Source organism: Macrobrachium rosenbergii, chromosome 50, assembly GCF_040412425.1.
Source record: "Macrobrachium rosenbergii isolate ZJJX-2024 chromosome 50, ASM4041242v1, whole genome shotgun sequence".
Taxonomy (NCBI): domain Eukaryota; kingdom Metazoa; phylum Arthropoda; class Malacostraca; order Decapoda; family Palaemonidae; genus Macrobrachium; species Macrobrachium rosenbergii.
In genome coordinates this window covers 1,253,677-1,271,879 of record NC_089790.1, presented here as the reverse complement: position 1 = coordinate 1,271,879, position 18,203 = coordinate 1,253,677, and the positions used below count along the sequence as shown (strand labels likewise).

General features: G+C 37.2%; 1 long non-coding RNA gene across 2 annotated transcripts in view; it reads right to left on the bottom strand.

Annotated features, from left to right (window-relative positions):
* The window catches only part of LOC136832482 (uncharacterized), a 158,308-nt gene that overhangs the window by 61,821 nt on the left and 78,284 nt on the right, over window positions 1–18,203 (bottom strand). For both annotated transcript variants that reach the window (XR_010851232.1, XR_010851231.1), the window contains exon 2: window positions 6,253–6,286. This is a non-coding gene — a long non-coding RNA (uncharacterized lncRNA). The remainder of the gene's footprint in view (window positions 1–6,252; window positions 6,287–18,203) is intronic.

The following is an 18,203-nucleotide window of genomic DNA, read 5'->3' as shown; positions in this document are numbered from 1 at the left end:
GAGATCTCTTGTGCCGTAAAAAAGAACTGTTCTCGTGAAATTAGTCAAGAAGGAGAAACTGTACGAGCTGGAAAAAATGTTATGTTTATTGCAGCATCTTTAAAAAAAAAAAAAATGGCACATGGTAAAATCAAAAGGTGCTTAGCGGCAGAATAATATAAAATGCCACATAAAAGTCCAGATGCAATATATATATATATATATATATATATATATATATATATATATATATATATATATATATATATATATATATATATATATATATATATATATGTCCTCCACACACATATATATTATTCCACCTTGGTAGCAATGATCTTTACGCTTGCACACACATAATTACACTTTTGTAGCAATGTCTTTGCACTTGACTGGCCACTGGAGAAAATCAGAATTCCTTTTGCAACCTGTGGGCACTCAGTGCTAATTAAAGGACTATCTTAATCTAACATCACTCATCGACATAGAAAGTCATTTCTGTCATGAACTGACCCACTGTACAGGATTCTGTCAGTGCATATATAAGCACCCATGGTCACTAAGCATATTGATGATCCCCTGATCAATTAATTAAAAAAAGTAATTAGTTCATTAAAATGATATTTCTATTATCATAATTTGCACAGGTTGTTCCTATCACTATACTATGTTTTTTTCAACATATTCTAAATAAAACCAAATAGATACAAGTAAAAACAAAAACTCATTAAATTGAATGTATTCAACTTCCAGAAAACGAAGCGATTCAAAACTAAATCTTACTTAAAACTTCAGTCTTTCAAAAAACTTTTATAATGCCAGTTCACTTCAAAACTAGGCAATAAATTGTTTAAAATCGAGAAATCTTCAATACTCTTTCTGCAGCTAATACAACGACTCTCTCTCTCTCTCTCTCTCTCTCTCTCTCTCTCTCTCTCTCTCTCTCTCTCTCTCTCTCTCCACCGAAACTCAAACTCTTTTATCCTGTCATTAATGTCTAACAGTCTGAGGTACTAGGGACTGTGATGTTTGATTTTGCATTCACTATCACACCATCTTGAGCAACAACCCAGTGAAACATTATACCTCAGCCAAGTACCAGGTCTGAAAAGTTGTCTGGGATTCAACAATGTTATTATATTAATATAAACATGGTGGAAATTAATACTGGACGTCTTTAATGGTAATTTTAAAGGAATAATGGAAAAAAAACCAGTATAATGAGCATTAATACACTGGTATTTTATGGTGTTCTTCTTTCATGGTGCATTCAAAACGGATAAAACCTTTCGTCTTATTTTAATAAAGTGGAATTCGATTCACTCCGACCATATTCTAATTAGTATCACTAAGGCGTAACGTGGTTCCCGAGAAAATGAAATACGTGTAACCAAGCAAGCAAAACGTTGAAACAAATACAACGTCTTCAGAAATGTGTCCAAAAATAAATAAAAAAAAGGGCGAGAAAAGGATTAAAATCCTGATCAGGTCCACTCAGCGTATACTCCTTCATTCTCAAGACGCGGACGAAAGATCCGAAGGCGAAGACATGTGAGGAATTCAGTCCTCGCCGGAATCCCTTTTGATTCTTCGGATGCAATTTCCCTGATGACATTTACCTTCCCTTCTCTTCCCAGGGTTCAGAGGAGCTCCCTCTCTCTCTCTCTCTCTCTCTCTCTCTCTCTCTCTCTTCGCATTAGCATGATTGGCCCCTTTGGAATGATCCTGAGGGCGTTACGGATTCGTTAGGCAGAGAAGCTTGTTTCTATATACATCGGTTTACTCTGCTCATTATGCCAACTATAAGGAGCTTTTTTTTTTTTTTGCAGATCTGTGGTTATGATTCACAGAGAAGAGACGGAATAATGATACTAATATGCGCATTAATATGAAGAGATGTCCGATTTCTACTTCGAGAGAGGAAAGCGGTGAGGAAAGTAATTTGGAGGAAGCAATGGTAGGAGAAGACGGGCTGGCTTAAAACTCTCTACTAACAACATCAAAGAACGTAAGCAAAAAAAGACGGGTTTGACAGCAAAAGCTGACGTGAGAATAACGAAATCAGCATTCTCTGTTTAAGAGAATAATGATCAATGAAATCAGAAAAAATGGATATTTTTTAGACGGGCAGCAGACAAGAACATGATATAGAGAAGCCTAGATATGAACTTAAAATGTATATCATGGCGTTACGATTGCTAAATCCGCGCTGGTTTTTATTCATGGACAACTGTCTAGGAAGAGACTGCCGTATAAGAGATTATGTATGTAATTATATATATATATATATATATATATATATATATATATATATATATATATATATATACCACAGTACTGTTTATATATAGCTAAATTTGCCTTCTTTTTGCACGCACGGTTTAAAACCTTCTCTATCACTACTGAGTTCAATAGCAAACAATTACGGGCAAAAATAAATAAATAAATAAATAAATAAATAAATGCATAAATACATAAATTAATAAAAATTTACCACAACATACCGGTTAATCAACTTACACAGTAGGCCCATAAGCAGCAGCAGAATGAATCATCTAGAGAAATTCCATTTCACCTCCATTTTTCTAGCACTTTCACGCTTTTTCACCTTCACTTTTCTAGCACTTTCACGCTTTTTCACCTCCAGTTTTCTAGCACTTTCACGCTTTTTCACCTCCAGTTTTCTAGCACTTTCACGCTTTTTCACCTCCAGTTTTCTAGCACTTTCACGCTTTTTCACCTCCAGTTTTCTAGCAATTTCACGCTTTTTCACCTCCACTTTTTTTTCTAGCACTTTCCACACGCTTTTTCACCACCATTTTTCTAGCAATTTCACTTTCACGCATTTTCACCTCCACTTTTCTAGCACTTTCACGCTTTTTCACCTCCATTTTTCTAGCACTTTCACGCTTTTTCACCTCCATTTTTCTAGCACTTTCACGCTTTTTCACCTTTCCATTTTCTAGCACTTTCACGCTTTTTCACCTCCAGTTTTCTAGCAATTTCACGCTTTTTCACGTCCAGTTTTCTAGCACTTTCACGCTTCTTCACCTCCAGTTTTCTAGCACTTTCACGCTTTTTCACCTCCAGTTTTCTAGCACTTTCACGCTTTTTCACCTCCATTTTTCTAGCACTTTCACGCTTTTTCACCTCCAGTTTTCTAGCACTTTCACGCTTTTTCACCTCCATTTTTCTAGCACTTTCACGCTTTTTCACCTCCATTTTTCTAGCACTTTCACGCTTTTTCACCTCCATTTTTCTAGCACTTTCACGCTTTTTCACCTCCACTTTTCTAGCACTTTCACGCTTTTTTCACCTCCATTTTTCTAGCACTTTCACGCTTTTTCACCTCCATTTTCTAGCACTTTCACGCTTTTTCACCTCCATTTTTCTAGCACTTTCACGCTTTTTTTTCACCTCCATTTTTCTAGCACTTTCACGCTTTTTCACCTCCATTTTTCTAGCACTTTCACGCTTTTTCACCTCCATTTTTCTAGCACTTTCACGCTTTTTCACCTCCATTTTTCTAGCACTTTCACGCTTTTTCACCTCCATTTTTCTAGCACTTTCACGCTTTTTCACCTCCACTTTTCTAGCACTTTCACGCTTTTTCACCTCCAGTTTTCTAGCACTTTCACGCTTTTTCACCTCCATTTTTCTAGCACTTTCACGCTTTTTCACCTCCAGTTTTCTAGCACTTTCACGCTTTTTCACCTCCAGTTTTCTAGCACTTTCACGCTTTTTCACCTTCACTTTTCTAGCACTTTCACGCTTTTTCACCTTCACTTTTCTAGCACTTTCACGCTTTTTCACCTCCAGTTTTCTAGCACTTTCACGCTTTTTCACCTCCATTTTTCTAGCACTTTCACGCTTTTTCACCTTCACTTTTCTAGCACTTTCACGCTTTTTCACCTCCACTTTTCTAGCACTTTCACGCTTTTCACCTCCAGTTTTCTAGCACTTTCACGCTTTTTCACCTCCATTTTTCTAGCACTTTCACGCTTTTTCACCCCCAGTTTTCTAGCACTTTCACGCCTTTTCACCTCCATTTTTCTAGCACTTTCACGCTTTTTCACCTCCAGTTTTCTAGCACTTTCACGCTTTTTCACCTCCAGTTTTCTAGCACTTTCACGCTTTTTCACCTCCAGTTTTCTAGCACTTTCGCTTTTTCACCTCCAGTTTTCTAGCACTTTCACGCTTTTTCACCTCCAGTTTTCTAGCACTTTCACGCTTTTTCACCTCCAGTTTTCTAGCACTTTCACGCCTTTTCACCTCCATTTTTTAGCACTTTCACGCTTTTTCACCTCCAGTTTTCTAGCACTTTCACGCTTCTTCACCTCCACTTTTCTAGCACTTTCAAACTTTTCTAGCACTTTCACGCTTTTTCACCTCCACTTTTCTAGCACTTTCACGCTTTTTCACCTCCAGTTTTCTAGCACTTTCACGCTTTTTCACCTCCAGTTTTCTAGCACTTTCACGCTTTTTCACCTCCACTTTTCTAGCACTTTCACGCTTTTTCACTTCCATTTTTCTATCACTTTCACGCTTTTTGGAAACAATCTAATTTGCAAGACCCCCATCAATCCATAACTTTTTAGATCTTTGTTTTTCCCTCTTCACGATACTTGCCAATTATACTCTCCTTTTTACCAAATCATTATTTATTTCTTTACTACACCACTATTTAGACAGACTTTCAGTTGCCATCTCTTCTCTCGTGCCACCGTATCAAGAACCTCTAACCAATTTGGAAAATAAGGGTAAGAAGAATTAATAATACGTACACCAAAAAACCAGAGAGAGAGAGAGAGAGAGAGAGAGAGAGAGAGATCAAGGCACTGTTAGGCGTCTTCTCTTTACCTTTGATCAATCTGGAGGGCGCGTGAAGGTATATCGAAAGGAATGCAACCGCCAGTCACTTCGTCACCTATTCGTTTGTGGACCGCGCGTCAACAAGGGCCCATAAAAAGTATTGACACAGAAACTGTTTGTGTATGAATGTACGTAGAGAGAGAGAGAGAGAGAGAGAGAGAGAGAGAGAGAGAGAGAGAGAGAGAGAGAGTTACCTACGTTGTTACAATATATCTTTGCAATTTCAGTAACACAAAATTCATACACGCAAGAGTCCACTCCAAAATAATATAAAACCATCAAACTGCACTAAGTTTCTTCCATTGGAAACGAGATAAGAAACCAGTAACGACTGATGAGGCATTTGGTTAAACGATACAGTTTTAATAAAATCATTTAAATGAAATACTAAAGGACACGAGGAAGTAAGAAATATTGGTAAGGGTGTGAGAAATCCTATTCGTAAAAGACAAATTCCCATAGATGCTCCGGTTAGTTATACTGGATATTAGCGATTTTACACAGAGCATTATGTATAACCTACCACAAAGCGACTTATTGCAACCTGTCGTACAAGTGCCGGGTAAGACAAGGTCGAATTCTGCTATAATCTGCGCACGAATATTCCGAAGCTTTTCCCAGCCTTTTATCCCCCCATGAATCTTTGATTCGTCCGACTTTCTACGACCTCCGGGTTTTGTAGCTGGGAAATATCTGAATGATTTCAGTCTGTGGTGGAGATTGTACATTTATCTGCCGTCTTTCTAATACAGAAAATAATTTTATCTGTATTCATGACGCCTCAGAATAAGATAAAATTGAAATTTCTTTTTCAGCATTTGGTACAATTGCGCATTCTATTGAAGACAGGCATGAGAATTAGGTAATCTATACCCAGATGAGACAATAATAATAATAATAATAATAATAATAATAAATAATAATAATAATAATAATAATAATAATGAATAAACAAATTAAAAATCATCAGAAAGTTCTTGAAAATTTAGTAAGGTTTCTCGAATTTGTAAAAAAAAAAAAAAATGTAAAACAGTCTTTCCAGTACACACTATTATACTGCTAATATTCGATTCAGGCAGCGTAAGGCTATTTTGAAGTTGATACTATCATTCAGTTGTGTGGAAACTCTGATATAATATCGCAGCTTTCTCCTAAAATTGGGAAACGAGTTTTGTATCCTCTGACTGAAAAATGCGACACTTCATGATGACTGTACAAAACAAAAATGCAGTCGTCAAGGATTTCATTTTAAAGTTTTAGTTAACCAGAAAATAACGTTGGTAGAAGAATATTAATGTTCATGTAATGGTGTCTGTCTGAATTTATAAACCAATATTCTTTCTTTAAAAACTTTAAATTCCTAAAAAAAACTGATGAAAAAGTAAATGAAACACTTACATGTTGGAGCAGAACAAGACCACGCCCATTTGATCTGTAATAAAAAATGATGTATTGTGATTATTCATCGCCAAAAATAGCTTAAATCGGTAGAACTACAGAATGGAAAAATCATTTTATGAAGCTTTACTCATCAAATTTTTTTGCGTAATGTAAAACTGCTTTAGATTTTTGCCATTGAAGTCGCAACAACTTGCAATAGGAAGAGCACATTATCAATTTCCATTTTCGGCCTACTTAGGAAAACTACAGATACAATTATGAAATAATATAATAAATAAAAGTGGCATGAATGAAACGTAGTACCATCACCGAGATCTCAGCCGCATGCCGAAAAACGAAAGCCCGGGAGCCGATAATATGAGAAACACGACCTTTCGTTCTGGAAAAATACAAACCCTTTAGCGCATTCAAAAGCTTACATTTCAAGTCGCGCCGAAGAAAAGATGCGAAGACAAGAAAAAGCTTCGTGTCAGACCGAGAGAATAAGATTTAAGCTAGTTTCCCTCAGAAGCCTTTTGCCAGACAGAGACGGACGGAATAGGAGGAGGAGGAGGAGGAGGAGGAGGAGGAGGAGGAGGAGGAGGAGGAGGAGGAGGAGGAGGAGGAGGAGGAGAAAGAGATAGAAAAAGGAAGAAGAAGAATGCCCCCAGGAACCTATAAAACTGAGGAAAGGGAGGCAGGATCAGTGTCCTCATTCACATTTAGGAGGAGACGATGGCCTCAACGGCGAATTTCACGGTTCCTCTCGAAGCTAACGTGACAGGCCCACATCGCTTAGGTGACTTAATCTCGAAATATTGGACAAGTTTGGCGATCAACAGAATAGACGTCACACTTTCCCCGAACTTAATATCACGAATGAAAAAAGGAGCAGTTGTTCGATTTTAATTCTGTTCGTTACGAAGAGCGTAGAGCAGCGTACTCTGCGGAAATCGTTGTCGATACTGATGTTTTTTTTTATATATATACATTTCATGTAGCGTTTGTTTTTCCTGTGTTTTATTCCTGTTTTTCCCTCAAAGGAAAAAGTAGGATGAACTGTTAAGCGAGTAGAACCTGGGGTTCAATGATGGCAAGGCAGAATCTACGGTAGATCTATTCCTTAGCTAAAATGTTCATCTTTTTTGTTAAAGGGTAGGTCCCTTTTGGGTAGATGGGTAGGTTCATTCAGGGTAGGTGGGTAGGTTCCTTTTGGACAGGTAGGTGGGTTAGTTTTTGGGTAGGTGGTAGGTTCATTCAGGGTAGGTGGGTAGGTTCCTTTTGGACAGGTAGGTAGGTTAGTTTTTGGGTAGGTGGTAGGTTCATTCAGGGTAGGTGGGTAGGTTCCTTTTGGGTGGCTTGGTGGGTTCCTTTTGGGTAGGTGGGTAGGTTCATTCAGGGTAGGTGGGTAGGTTCCTTTTGGGTGACTGGGTGGGTTCCTTTTGGGTAGGTGGGTAGGTTCATTCAGGGTAGGTGGGTAGGTTCCTTTTGGGTAGGTAAGTAGGTTCCTTTTGGGTAAGTGGTGGGTTCATTCTGGGCAGGTAGGTAGGTTCCTTTTGGGTAAGTGGTAGGTTCATTCTAGGTAGGTGGGTAGGTTCCTTTTGGGTAGGTGGGTAGGTTCCGTATCAAAATGCCTGCCTCGATGCCTCATGCCGAAACGAGAATTTGTGGTATATTCATAAGAAAAAATTTCTGTAGCTGACAGAGTTATCTACAAAGTTACAGTTAAGCGCAATTCAACTGTAACTTTAAAAACGCCCACTGGCGGATCACGAAACCAAAATAGTTGATTCCCTGACAAACAATAACTGAGATCAACTATCAAAATGTCACGAAAAATGATCGTATTTTTCGAATTACTTCTGACGCTTACCTTATTTATAAAAAAAGACATTCTTTAAATATCCCGTCCCAAACAATAAGCTGAAACTGAAATTAATAGAGGACATAAAACCCAGCATAAATATGACAAACGACAAAGCGCTCTCTGAATCGCTGTAGGGAATTGACTCCAAAACGTCTATTTATAATGCAAGTGGTCGAAGACGAATGTAGACAATATCTGACATCTACCGTTATGGCTAAGAGTGTTGTGGGCGCTAAAAGTATAGGAACATGGACACGCCAACGCCATTTACCAGGATTTCCCAGGCAAGTGGATGACAGACTGGAATTAACGATAGTGAGGCTAAGATCTGACGTGTCTCTCGAGATAGGCGTCTCGGCATGTTAGATAGAGAAGATGAAATAGATTTGTTTGATTTCAATCTCTCGAGATAGGCGTCTCGGCATGTTAGATAGAGAAGATCAAATAGATTTGTTTGATTTCATTAATATATGTGTGTGTGTGTTTTACGGAGGAAAAAAGCATCTAAAGTTTTAAACAGTCTTTTCGTTGCTCACAAATCTCGGGCGATCCCCAAATCATTTCAGAATTCCGCCAGTGCGCTTAGAACGCACGAGGATGGTCAATATCCAAAAAAAAAAACATTTTATCAGGCCTTCATATCCTCCCAAGGGGTAATGGTGGGAAAGACAAAAGTCAACATATTAGAAATTTTTTACGGGTACGTCTTGTCATTCCGTTGTCATTCCTGTCATACAAGGGGTAAGCTACATTGCCTTACAGAGGGGCCAGTCTCTTGGGATTCTCAACACTTGTCGACAGCTGGTAAGGCACTTTTTATGCTGTAAATCAAAATAACCGATCTTTTTTTTTTTTTACTTAGGTGAAGATAACTCAAAATGATGGTTACAGCTGTAGCGAGCGTAGGATGGATGATTCTAAGGAATAATATCCTTTTATCCTTCAGAAAAATAACTGTACAACTGTACAACACTCCATGAAATATGGAGATAAATGCTTTTACAAGCTCTGTAAGTTCCGTGAAAAATAAATCTGATTAATATGTATATGCTTAACTAAAAATGAAAGTCACAATCGTAAGTTTAAACCCTTTCAGCTCAGTGATGATAACAAAAGACTATACACAAAGCGCATAAAAGAGAGAGAGAAGAGAGAGAGAGAGAGAGAGAGAGAGAGAGAGAGAGAGAGAGAGAGAGAGAGAGATTTAACATGAAGTCAAAACAACCTCATCCACATAAGAATCGGAAAATAACCAATGCTACAACAGCTTCGTGTGACAACACTCCCTTGTGATCGTATTTGACGCTTTGTTGAGAAATATAATAGCAGTGTTTTGGTGAAAAGGTATTGTACACATACGTAAACACCACCTGGAATAAAAAAATATTTATAATATATATATGTATAAATATATATATATATATATTATATATATGTATATATTAACACATAAATATACATAAACTTATATATAAAAACTATTTCCCATCAGCTACCTAATGCCTACACTGAAAGATCAGGCACCGTGGGTCAGGAATGGCCAAGTGACGAAGGAGTCCAATGAAGCGTATGGGAGATAATTCTGCCAGCCAAAAATAAAAAAGAAATCCTTTTCAGGAACCCCTTTCACGTTCAGGGTTAGTCAAGCCACCAAAATGAATAATAATGGACTTGACTAGATAGCATATTTATAATCCTTTAATCAAAATCTATGGTCATTTACTTGTTATACGAAGTTCGTTCATCGATGCCATTGTATTAACATAATGTCCTTTTTTGTAAACTTTAATTTTCCCTCACACGATTTTAATGAATGAAATGATCTATTGAGACAATTAAGGAATCACTGTCACTGTTTTTAGTGCATCTACATTCGTCATTTTTACTAGCAATGGACAACACATCGACCAAGATGCTTCGTTACCAAGATGTGATTGAATACGTCGGTCAAAATCGCCCGCATTAGAACCAGTGGTCGTCTTCTGTGCTGTTGATGAACTGACTATGGCAGCCCAATTTCCCACTAATGACAGAAGTCAGAACCGACTCTGTGATGACCAATTCTTGCCCTGCTACAAATGCACGACACCAACCTAAAAGGTTATCAGAACATCTAGCTATACATAACTGCAGTTACGAAATTATACTGATGCAACCTCTCTCTCTCTCTCCATTTCACAGTTATTCGAATCTCTTCTTATCATTCCCAGTTTCCAAGCATACGTCTCCCTTTTTCTCTCCTTCTCTCTCTCTCTTTCTTTCTTCTCTCGCTGGGCTTTCTTCGAGAATAAACCCAAATTCTTTTTTTTTACGGTTCCTATTTCGGAACCTATACCATTTTTCATCGGCTTAGTAGCCATCATTATTCATCGACTACTATCAGGAACTTCCTCGGCGTAATTTCCCCTAGCTTTGTTGCCTTTCCCAGGAGAGAGAGTTGGGTCGGGGAGAGGTGGGCGTAATCTGGACGCCCTTATGAATATAAAATTATATAAAGGATAACTAAGAATACAGTACTTACGATGATATGGAGTGAAAAGCTTACTTGGAAGCCTTTACTTTAAAGGACTCCTACTCCGTGTTTTTTTTTTTAGATTTTCTAAGAGAGAGAGAGAGAGAGAGAGAGAGAGAGAGAGAGAGAGAGAGAGAGAGAGAGAGAGAGACTGGAAATGTACACAGGTGAGACGATATACGACTTTCTTCCAAAACCAGCTATTATTCGTCGTTTTTAAGTTTTTCTCAGAGAGAGAGAGAGAGAGAGAGAGAGAGAGAGAGAGAGAGAGAGAGAGAGAGAGAGAGACTGGAAATGTAAACAGGTGAGACGATATACGATTTTCTTCCCAAATCAGAGCCATTATTCATCGACCAGTGTCACTGACTACAACGGCAATTTCCATCTCTTCATTTCTACACGAAATTCTGCCGACGCATTTTATTCTAAGATGAAACCTTATTGTCCCTTAGTATAAGGGTAAAAGTGACGGTCGTTTCTGTAAGGATTCTATACGCATAGTATTACTGTTTTATTTTCTTGGCGGACAAAACTTCATGTACGTTGTAATCAAGTATAAAGCACTTGATCTGCAAGCGTACGAACAGAACAGTCAAATACTATATATAAGCCAAAAGTGTTACCTACTTATTCTCTCTATTTTTCCTTAACCCGTACTACAAATTTCCATTCCCCGGAGATTTCAAAGCTTGTGATAGTTTAGACCCGTTCCACATTAATGACACAAAACAATTGATCGAACAACGACAACAAATATCAAAATAAAAACAATGCAGCTGAACGTCAGGAGTCCTGGGACTGACAGCAAGAGAAGCCTCCTCACCCGCGCTCTTCTTCAGCATGCAAAACGGTCGTTGGAATCGATGGAGGGTCATTTGGGTATAAATGAGGCTAATGAGTTGCAGGTGCTTCTGGTCCCCTAGTAATACTTTTCATTAAATTCATAATTTCACTTGATTGCTTTTGTAATGGGTGGATTTCGCGCGGATAAATCATACCTTCCGCTGGGATTGCAATTCTTCCCCTGATAATGCTTTGATATATAACGGCCCTGGATCCATTTCGCCCTTACCCCTGCTCTCCAATCAAGGTTCTTTTTCGTAGGAAATCATTTTCGCACGCAGGAGATAAGGAAAGAATGTTTTAGACTATTCACGCCTCCTTTTTTCTTCTAATTGGAACGTACAGCCTAACGTGTCGTCCTATGGTGTTCCTATCAGTAAAAATTAGCCTTTAATTCAGTTATATACAATCTCTCGGGTATCAAATACTTTTTCCTTTTAAACGTTCGACGTCAGTGAATCGAACAACCGGTTACATTCCATTCGCTCAAATCTCCAGATAAAAGTTTCCTCGATCCAGGAAGGAAATGGATTCTTGCCAAAGAGATGGCGCCCAAAATTCAAACAAGCGGAAATAATTTCAAGGACATTTTACAAGAAGAATTTCTGTAGAAATTGGACGATATTAAGACCAACTTTTTTTTTTTACATATTTAGTGGAATTTGTCACTGTGTTAGTTTGGAAAAACAAGTCAGGATTCTTCATTACTAAGCTGTGAGTTAAATACCAATGCAAAACGAGCGAGAAAATATGTATACTAATTCCTGATAACATGAACATACTATATACTAATTCCTGATAACATGAACGTACTGTATACTAATTCCTGATAACATGAACATACTATATACTAATTCCTGATAACATGAACATACTATAGACTAATTCCTGATAACGTGAACGTACGATATACTAATTCCTGGTAACATGAACATATTATATACTAATTCCTGGTGACATGAACGTACTATATACTAATTCCTGATAACATGAACATACTATATACTAATTCCTGATAACATGAACGTACTATATGCTAATCCCTGATAACATGAACATACTACATACTAATTCCTGATAACATGAACGCACTATATACTAATTACTGATAACATGAACATACTATATACTAATTCCTGATAACATGAACGTACGATATACTAATTCCTGATAACATGAACGTACTGTATACTAATTCCTGATAACATGAACATACTATATACTAATTCCTGATAACATTAACATACTATAGACTAATTCCTAATAACGTGAACGTACGATATACTAATTCCTGATAACATGAACATACTATGTACAAATTCCTGATAACATGAACATACTATATACAAATTCCTGATAACATGAACATACTATATACAAATTCCTGATAACATGAAAATACTATATACAAATTCCTGATAACATGAACATACTACATACTAATTCCTGATAACATGAACATACTATATACTAATTCCTGATAACATGAACGTACTATATACTAATTCCTGATAACATAAACATACTATATAGTTCCTGATAAAAACTAATTTTGATTAATACCGTCTTAAACCATGCTCCAAAATTCTACGTTGACCAGAGACACATTAATGATGCTTCATAGTGAAACTGGCAAACTTGAACGACAAAATATATCTCTTTCAAAGTCATATAAATAAAATCTCCAGTCTCACTGGAGTCCATCCCAGAAAGCTTTCAGCAGCTCCAGCATCACGTTACCAATCTGAACCATTTGCATCAATGAGACGAATGCGGCAAATCCGACGACCACGTCAAATATGATGACTTTCATGACTGGGTAGACTTTGGCGCGAGTCTCTACCTTGTCTCTGAGTAGTCTATTCTGTAAAATTGATGTTTGTAGATGTATTCAATTTATTCAAACCAATATAACATCACAATGTGCTTTCAAGCACACACGACGGACATCATCTAGCTGTAGAGCCACAGGCGCCTTACCTTTTGGTAGCTCGTATCTTGGCATTTAGAATTGAAAAGGACTCGGATTTATGGGAATAAGGAGTAACTTGAGAGAGAGAGAGAGAGAGAGCCAAATGATTACCGTCCTAATTCTATCCATTTCCGTCAGAATTTATTTCTGAGCAGGAGTCAAGTGGGCGGGTGGGTGAGAGACGGGAAGTTCGTGTTAAACATCTCGTATGTAAATTAAAATCTGCCGCCGTCACGACAGCTTCGTCTCTCTCTCTCTCTCTCTCTCTCTCTCTCTCTCTCTCTCTCTCTCTCTCTCATCTCCATAATCGGATCACATGTAACAGTAGGAGACACGCGGGATGATGGAAGAGAGAGACGGGGAGAGGACGGACGAAGGTTCGAAAGCTTCTGTTGATAATCTTCGAGGATGGAGGTGGAAATCGGAAAGATATGATACGAGTTGACGCAAAAACACGCACATGAACAGCAACCGTCTGGTATGAGAATATTGTCGAGAAAATGTGTTTACCGAATCAAATGCGTGTGGGCTGACGAAACAGTACGATTAATTCAGATTTATCTTTAAAATAGGACAAATAAAAATGTTACTGGGATAAGCTGACCTGGCTCCTGAATCTTCAGTAATTGCTTCCACAAGTGTTAGACTCAACATGGGAAGTGACAGCCTCCTTCAAAGATTAAAAATACCCGTAAGAACGTCCTCGATTTCACAAGAGGCAATGACCCAATACAGGTTTAAGGATTATGGGTGTGGAGGCTTCAAAATACTGGAATTAGTTTACGTAGCATTAACCTGCGGTCAGTGAGAGGTTCATCTTATATTCAGCGCCATGGCCCGTGAAGACAGCGATCCATGATTTGCGAGTGTTTTTTCAAAACCACATGAAATTTTCCTAGCACCCTTAAGCTAACGTAAAATTGCTAACACCATAAAAACATACTTTGGACATATTAATCCACAGTTACAGTCACACAGAAATATGATCTCATACTGAATACAAGTATGTTGGGTTAAGCTCTTACGATTGACCAGTACCTATCGGAGAAGTTGACTTAAGACAAGGTCATTCAAAGCAATCACTCGCTGCCTGCATTCTCAATCTTTAATTTCAACTATGCTGAGATGCAATTACAACCATCCAGACATAGGACAACTTAACAAGCGAACAATCGCAACCCCAGGAGAGGCAATTTCACAAATCATAAGAACGAGTTACATCAGACGGGAACACGGGCAAACCCTAATAGGATAGGTGGAACTTTAACACGGCATAACCTAACACAGAAATCGATACTCTAAAATCACAGTGATACCATACATAAAAGAGCAGGGGATCAATGCAATGAATAAAATTCCCCGCAAGGCAAATTTTTTTTTTTCACACCGCTATCATCGCGAAAACTTTCGTGGGGGCGGGGGGGAAAGACAGGAAGGACCTTTTCCGGATGATGCGTGACGCGAGATGGAGAGGATAAATTCATAAATCAATAAGGGGAGCCAGAGGATCACGGAATCCACAAAGAAATGAAGATGCCAGGTTTCCCAGAGCCAGTAGCGGATGAACAAGTTAGTTGAGTTAGTGCCAAGGAAATGATGCGGACAAGAGGCAGCAGCATTTCTCTCTCTCTCTCTCTCTCTCTCTCTCTCTCTCTCTCTCTCTCTCTCTCTCTTTCCTCGAGATATATACATGATATATATATGTATACATATAGATAGACAGATCGATAGATAGATAGATTGATAGATATATAGACAGATCGATAGCTGGACAGATAGATAGATAGATATAGATACAGATTATAGATATCTATACATCTATATCTATATATATGAATATATATATAATATATATTTATATATATATATATATATATATACATACATACATACATACATATATATATATATATATATATATATATATATATATATATATATATATATATATATATATATATATGTATACAAATTGCTGACAAGACTAACATAAACTAATCTTCAAACGATTAAATCACATGACAATCAACAACAATAATAATAATAATAATAATAATAATAATAATAATAATAATAATAATAATAATATGTTAAACGTTTTGAAAATCACAGCAATATAGAAAGTTTCCAAGAAAACAAAACTACTTGTCGTCGAGAAACTCCAATGCAATTCAATTCACATTAAAGTTTTAAACTGCCACTTAGTTACTTTTTATGTTTTTAACTCCCACTTAGTTATTAACTCTAAAACAAGCATGAATCGGAAGTTATTATAACTGACGCAGGAGTCACAAGACATCACTGAATGCCACAAAAGCAACTTTTAAAAATATCTCCCGAGACATGTCAACGAGGTCAGCTTGCAGAAAAAAAGGACCCCTTTCAATCAAATCGTATGAAGACTAAACCTTTTAACTGTTAAATTTCTGCAAAAGTGGGGTCCCTCTGAGCCACAGGTAATTTGGCAATAGCCTCTTCGTTTGATTTTTCTATGTTTAATCTTCATCGCTACATCTTCTTGATTCCCGTTAACTCTCAAAGCATGCCCTTGTTATCAATCACTTTCAAATTCATGTCAATAACACTGACATTATTATTAATGTCAGTATTATTCATATCAATAATACTGACATTAATATTAATGTCAGTATTATTGATATGAATAATACTGACATTAATATTAATTTCAGTATTATTCATGTCAATAATACTGAGATTAATATTAACGATGTCAACATTGATATTCAAAAATATCTATGATAGATTTCTAAGAAACTTTAATTCTTCGCGTCTCTAGAACACCAACGCTTCTGAAATATATGATCATCGAATAAGAGGAACATAAATGTCAGAAAATTAATAGTGATGAGACACATTACGGAATCTCAATACCAATGACCATAATAACGAAAAAATAAACAAAACTTCGAGTAGGCCTATGATGGGGTAGCTTGGTCTCAAAAGTACGCACAAAACACGAATGCTAAACTTTCCATCCTGATGCACACAGAGAGAGAGAGAGAGAGAGAGAGAGAGAGAGAGAGAGAGAGAGAGAGAGAGAGAGAGAGAGAGAGATTTTGTTTTGATTTCTTTTATTTCAAAAACGAAAAACATGACGAAAAGTTATTTTCAGTGATTTTTGTAGGTAAACTTTTCCTTTATGCATCGCTGCAGTTGAGAAGTTATACACGAAAAGATCGCTTAAATAAATATCCCCGTACAGGTATATTTATTTAACCGAAATTACTATAAAGATTGTAAAAAACACTTAAAAATAATCTTTTGAATGAGCTATTATTCTAGAATGAAAAGTGGAAAAATAATTGACGACGATGCAGGCGATCTGACTAAGAGTGCGGTTGCAGGCTACTCAGGTTTTCTAGGACAGTTCTTATTTGCCAGCCAGACAGGTAAAGGATTATGTCGAACTAAGAGATTTTCCTTCTTCTTTTTTTTACTGTGAATACTAAACCAAACACCAATGTTTAAAAGGTTAAAAAATATTGCCTTACAGGCCCTTAACTGTTTTTGTGTCGTTGATAACATTATCCTGAAATACAGGCTGCAAGTTCTTTAATTGGCAAACAGAATACAAAATTCATGGGTTCTTATATTACAACTCTTTTTATAATGGATAAAACTCACATGGAAATAACTACTCAACATTTTACATAAATAAATTCACGGTCATATATACTCATTCATAACAATCTCTACCTTTCGCTAGTACAACAATTGTCAGTCTACTGAGCTGAAATGACGTTTAACCCCTGAATTTCTGGAAGTTCTAAATAGAACTACTAAGCACAAAATCGGCCCTGAGGACACCCTGACCCAATGTTAAATTTACCTTAAGGGAAAAATATTTACGTGGATGCTCCTTCGTCAGTCTGCAGGGCGGCAAGCAAATAAATTTATTCAAGCGGAAAACGATCTTGCAAAGAAGTTATTAAAGGACGCGATAGTTTCCATTGTAAATCGGAGAGAGAGAGAGAGAGAGAGAGAGAGAGAGAGAGAGAGAGAGAGAGAGAGATTCCTGATGACTTGAGTGAGTTCAGGCGAAGTTGGATGTCATCCAAGAAGGAGCACTGTATACGACGAACATGGATGTATTCGACACATTACACACGTAGCGGCGTTGGATGACATAATGGACTGGCCTTTAAGACAAAGGAGTCGCTCAACTGCTGTCTACAACAATTGGACGAAATCCAAGACGAATAGGACCGTGCTTCCTCCAAGATCGGGGCAAGGAGTTTGAAGCTCTCTTCGAAAAGGGACTTCTTAATATTCAGAGCAGTATGAAGTGAAATTCGACTTTCGTCAAAATAGTGTAGATAAATATAAAGTGAAATTCGACTTTCATCAAAATAGTGTAGGTAAACTAAAAACTGAAGTGTGCATTTATTACAGTCATGATATTAGAGATTTATAGACTTAAAATTCGACTTTCAACAAAATAGTGTAGATAAACTATAAAGTAAAATTTGACTTTCATCAAAATAGTGTAGATAAACTATGAAGTAATATTCGACTTTCAGCAAAATAGTGTAGATAAACTAAAAATTGAAGTGTGCATTTATTACAGTCATAACATTATAGATTTAAAGATTTTAGGCATACATGCCAAGCACTGGGGCAACTGAGCCCATTCTGAAACGGAAATTGACAGTAAAAGTTTGAAAGGTGTAACAAGAGGAAAACCTCAGAGCAGTTGAACTACGAATCAACTGTTAGGAGAGGTTGGACAGCAAGGTGGAAGAAAGAGAATATGA